The following is a 6,000-nucleotide window of genomic DNA, read 5'->3' as shown; positions in this document are numbered from 1 at the left end:
TAATGAATTTGAATCGTCATTAATCATTTGATATTATATTTAGGGATTAACACAACACATAGTATCGTGAACTGGTGTTAGTTGACTCTTTTTGAATACATGTGGCTCTACCACTCATAACGATGTGTATTATTTAAATTTTACTTGCATGAGTTTTCAATCCTAATTCTTGATGGAACAAAACGATTGCACTAAGCTGACAGTCAATAAAGCTGGTGAATTCGATAATGGAAATAACAAAACGATATATATCATGTTGAAAGGTTAATATTGTACCACAAGGTACATATTGATATTACTTGAACTTTACAGGCATGAGCTCAGTCCTAATCCCCGTTAGAGGAAAACGATTGCAGTAGGTTGACTACTAACGTAAATTCGGCGAATTTAGTAATGGAGATAACAAAAACAAAATCCGACAAAATATACGAGTAAATATATAAAGGGATTCAATACGTACTATGTATATTAATCAGTACACCGAAAATGATCTTTAGCTGCAATTAATTAACTGTAATAGCTTAATTACCGCTAAATATAGTGGCAATTAGCACTCTTTGTAAATGTCCCTAAATCATTTAACGAAATTGGATCTAAGGAAAATTAACTAATGCTTGTAAAGACTTTAGCACTCTTTATTAATGTGTATATTTTTTTGTTGCTAAAAGCTGATTTTATTGTCGTGATAAAACTTTTCACCTATCTACATAATATACTTTTTCAATGAAGTGGTATCAGTTAACACCTTTTGAATACATGTTGCTTTGTCATTGATGATGATAAATATTAGTTAAACTTTATGTGCATGAGCTTTTAATACTAAGCCACGATAGAGGAAGATGGTTGCAGTAGGCTGTTAACGTAAAACTGGTGAATTTGTGATGGAAATAACAAAACAAAATACTGAAAATCCTTCTAATTACAACATATATTCACTCAATAGTCTTTTATTAACTCATAACGTGATTTCAGTACTTATTTAAAACATTCTACAAAATTCTTTTTTTTTTTTGTGAGGGGGGTAATTTTTATAGAAAAAATATGAATGTGGATCGTCTTAAGCATTTATAATATTTAGGGATTTAACACAACACATACTATCTATATTTTTTCAGTGAATTGGTGATAGTTGACTCTTTTTTAATATAGCTGGCTTTGCCACTAATGATGATGTGTATTACTTAAATTTTACGTGCATGAGCTTTTAGTCCTAAGGCTCGATAAATGAAAACAATTGCAGTAGGCTAACAGTCAATAAAAGACTGGTAACTTTGGTGACGCGAATAACAAAACAAAATATGACATGTTGTAAGGTTTATATTGTACCGTAAGGTATTGATATTTACTTGAACTTTACGTGTGCATAAGCATTCAACCCTAATCCTCAGTAGAGGAAACCAGTAAATTTGGTGACGGTGATAACAAAACATAATATGAAAATATAGGAGTAAGTATATAAAGGGATTCAATACGAATGTATATCAAGAAAAAATTTCCCTTATCTACATAAGACGATTGCAGCAGGCTGACTATTAACGTAAAATCGGTGAATTTGGTGATGGAAATAACAAAACTTGAAATATGAAAATCCTTCTAACTACGACACATATTCACTCAATAGTATTTCATTAATTCATAACGTGACTTGAGACATTATTAAAAAACATTCTACAAAACCACTTATTATTTTTTTGGCCGGGTGGGATTGTTTATTTAAAAAGAAAAAAAAATGGATCGTCATTAATCATTTGATAATATTTCTAAACATATATGCATATACGTTTATCCAAGAAATTCTTCGGAGGTTATGTACAGACAATGTGAAAGATATTTGGATTTTAGCAAGCCATATTTGAACTATTGATTCAAATATCTATAATAGTGACATTAAATATTGGTAACTGAGCTCTGAATAAATTTTATACATATTTTGTATATTTATTAATACAGTGAGTGAATTTTGACCAAAACTATTGAATTTGCCTTTTAAGTGCTATAATTAAATCAATATTGCATCTTTTGTTTTTATGTAAGAAGAAATTAAAGAGGTTTGTTAGTTGTATGTCTTCCTCTCATGGAAAATTAATTTTAAAGAAATTATCATAATGAAACGATATTTCAACTCACAATAAACCGAACAAAGAAAACAGTTTTCTTACAAACTTTAAACAAAGTATTTTCGTATAGTATATATAGGGCTCATTAAAGGGGGAGCGCTCCCTAGGACCAAGAGTTTCCCTAGGCTCGATTCAATCCATCCCACTAAACTCCTCGGTCTTTGGCTTTAGTGACCAAACAACATCTAGGACAAGGGGTGGACGATTAACTATTGTTTCATATGGATCAATAGATCTTAATTTGTTTTACCCCTGTTTGCTTTGGCTCTGATAATCTTCATAGGGACAGAAAAGCATTGAACGGTTGACTATGTAACCAATTATTTTTAACATTTATCATGAGAATTAACTTATAAGTACATATATAGGGGCATAAAAGCCTTGGCGTTTGCTTAGAATAAGCAAATTGGCTCTCAAAACCCCAACGATGAAAAGTCGATTTAATAGGGAATGCTAATTTTTGCTTCACTCGTTGCTACAGAGCTGCAATCATCTTACAAAATTAGCTAGAGGAGCTTATTTGCTAGACAAGATGCAGTTACCTTCTGAGATACGATCGTCAAGAAAAGAGAACTTTTGACAAAAGTTAATCGAGCTTAGAATTTGGATCGTAACCTAAATCAATTATTGAATTGAACATAAATTAGTATGTAATTGATCAAAAACACAACACAAAAAAGAAGCATAAGAAAAAGACGCCAAATAGTACCTTAATTTAAAAAAAAAAAAAAACATATATAGCAATTGCATTAAAAAAACGCCAAATAGAACATTAATCCTAAATTAGAGGGAAAAAAAACTTGTAATGTAAAAGTTGACTGATCTAAAAAGATAAACTAAGACTACTTATTTCCTTCTTTTTGCTTCCTTTTACCTTTCCATTTCCACTAAGTTGATTCCGCTAAGAGGAGTGGAATAGCTATACGGATGTCGAGGAAAACAACTTTCCCTTTCTGCCAAAATGCGATCTTCACGTTGTTGAGAAGTCCCTCGTAATGCTTGCAACTTGGCATTCTTCTCCTTCTCGAGCTTGCGATGCTTTCTATAATTATCAATAGAATCCCAACCAGCTTCCAAACCTAGAGCAATACCATACAAACCTAAGTATACAATAACCGTTCTGATCAATGAAAATTCATCACCATCCTCTTCACCGTATTAGACCTTTTTTATCAACTCACAAGAAAACAGTTTGTTCAACAAAATATTTTCATATTATAATGAAAATCTTAGTATAAAACCTTTTTCAATACCCTTTATATAAATAATATATCGCCTATAAATAAACCTTTCTCCAAGAAATCTTTTATATAAATAATATCACATATAAATAAATTCCTTTCTCCAAGAAATCCTATGCATTAATAATATATGTAGTACAATTTCAATCGGACTTAATTACCATAGAAAATCCAATTCTAATTCAATATTCAACTAAAAATAAAAATAAAAACTTTTATTAAATCTAATTAGCTTTGAAGAAGGAAATTAAGTAGTGATATGTGACAAAGGAAGCCAAGGTCAATAAACTCATGTATATGCGTTTATATACGTTACATTAGTTATGCATTGTCGGTTGATTTTTTTCAATCTCGACCAACTTAAATCTCCTCTACACAGGTGACTCGGAAATTGCTTTAGATTGTGGCATTGTTGGAATTTGTTTTCGAATCATCTTATTAGAATTTCTAGCTCAGTCACTAATTATGTCACTCTTATTCATTTAACTCTAGTTATAAGCTAATGGATTAAAGAAATAAATTACAAGTTGATTTCTCGTATCATCACTTAACTAATAGTAAACAAGTTACACCTGGACAGAATGCAATACACAGAATGATTATTCAAACAATTCCAATAACTATCCAAATTCAGAAAATGGATCTTCACTAAAATGAGCCATGTCAAGTGGTAGAAAAGTTGAGATGAAGGGTGTGTTTGGTATGAAGGAAAATATTTTCCATAAAAAAAGTTTTTTAGAAAATCAGTGGATTTCTAACTCATTTTCTTATGTTTGGTAGGTGAGTAGAAAATATTTTTTAACGTTTAGTTGGTGAATGAAAAAATATTTTTAAGTAAATATCTTTTATTTTTGGCTTAAGAATAAAAAGTACTCTTTAGGAAAATAATTTCTGATCCGAAAATCAATCCCGATAATTGATCTAGGATCCGACCCCGACACCCAAAGTAGGACAAGACCCCGATGGCCGTTCCAAAATACAACCTTGAGATCTAATCCATGACCTGATCCAAGAAAAAAAAATTCAAAAACATTCTTAAAAAAAAAATTACGGGGTCACCGGGGGAGGGGAGAGGGGTAGAGGGGAAGCATAAAAATGATTTATTTTTTAAAAAAATTGAATATTCTTTTGAAATATTTTTTTATTAAAAAAAATTGATGGGGGTGGCTTGGGTGAAGGTGGCGCCTGGGGGGTGGGAGTGGGAGTGGCGTAAAAAATGAAAAAAAAAAAATTGAAATATTTTCCAAAAAAAAAAATTGACGGGAATGGCCTGGGTGGGGGTGGAGGGGGTAGGGGTGGGGGTGGAGGGCGAGGGGGGTAGGGGTGGGGGTGGAGGGCGAGGGGGGTAGGGGTGGTGGTGGAGGGCGAGGGGGGTAGGGGTGGGGGTAGAGGGGTAGGGGGTGGCATAACAATGAAAAAAATTAAAATTTTAAAATATTTTAAAAAAAAATTGACGGGGATGGCCTATGTGGGGTGTGGGGGGTAGGGGTGGCGGTGGCGGCAAAAAAAATTAAATATTTCCCGAGAATTTTAAAAAAAAAAAAAAATTAGAATTTGAAAGGGGTGGATTTTTCAAAAATAATTGTTAATTTTTTTATTTATTTTTTTGACGTGGGGGGGGGGGGGTAGGGATAAAAATATATTTGAAATTTAAAAATTTTACTTTATATTTTTGAATGGGGAGTGTCGGGTACGGGTTATTGGTAGAGTAAGAAAAAAAATTAAAGGATGAAGTGGAGTTTGGAAAATGTTTTCCTCAATTTTGGAAGAGAAGTCATTTTCCTTAAATTTGAGGAAAATGAGTTGATTTCGAAAACATTTCCCAAATATTTAAGCCAACCAGAAAATGTTTTCCTCCACACCAAACACACCCCAAGTATTAATCGCAAAATTGTAGTATGAAACAGACCACAACCGCCTGATGATTAAACTTAACACAGATGGAAGTTTTCTGACGGAAAGGCTGGAATAGGAGGCATGGCCAAGGACAACACTGGAGAGTTCATCTTTGCGTTTGCTATTCCCATTCTGTGTAAAGATCATAATGTTGTTGAATGGAGGTAGCAAACGCAAAAAATCAACTCTCTAGTGTTGATATGATGAAGAATAGAAACTCTCAGTACCACAACCTGAAGAATATCGTGGACGAGACTACTGATTTAATAGGAAATGTTGATTTTTGCTTCGCTCATTGCTACAGAGAAGCAACACAGTGGCTGATCATCTTGCAAAAATAGCTACAATGAGGAACGAACTCATTTCATACGGCAGGCTAGATCAATTTCCTAGTGGGGTTAAAAGAGCTTATTTGTTGGACTAGATGCAATTACCTAGCATAAGGATAAGCTACGGCACAACCAATTTTTTTGTAAAGCTAATTTGTATAGCATTTAGATATGTGGGAACGTAAAACAGTGTCGTGCATGCTCAAGCATTCTTCCTTTGCCGGATTGGCTTGCAATCTCTGATGCATATTTGGGGTTAAGTCCTAGTCCGATCCCTTTTTGTTGTGCTTCTACATGATTTATATACATCGCCAGGATCATAATCCTGGAGAAAGAAAAACTGACAAAGTTTTCTTGATCACTTCAGCAGCATTCTCATTCCCCTTTTCTTCTGATTTGAAACAGGTAAATTTTCCG

The sequence above is a fragment of the Solanum verrucosum genome, unplaced genomic scaffold (genome assembly GCF_900185275.1).
Source record: "Solanum verrucosum unplaced genomic scaffold, falcon-dt-bn FXZP01000277.1, whole genome shotgun sequence".
Taxonomy (NCBI): Eukaryota; Viridiplantae; Streptophyta; class Magnoliopsida; order Solanales; family Solanaceae; genus Solanum; species Solanum verrucosum.
The sequence above is the reverse complement of the archived record's forward strand: the minus strand, read 5'-3'. Positions refer to the sequence as shown.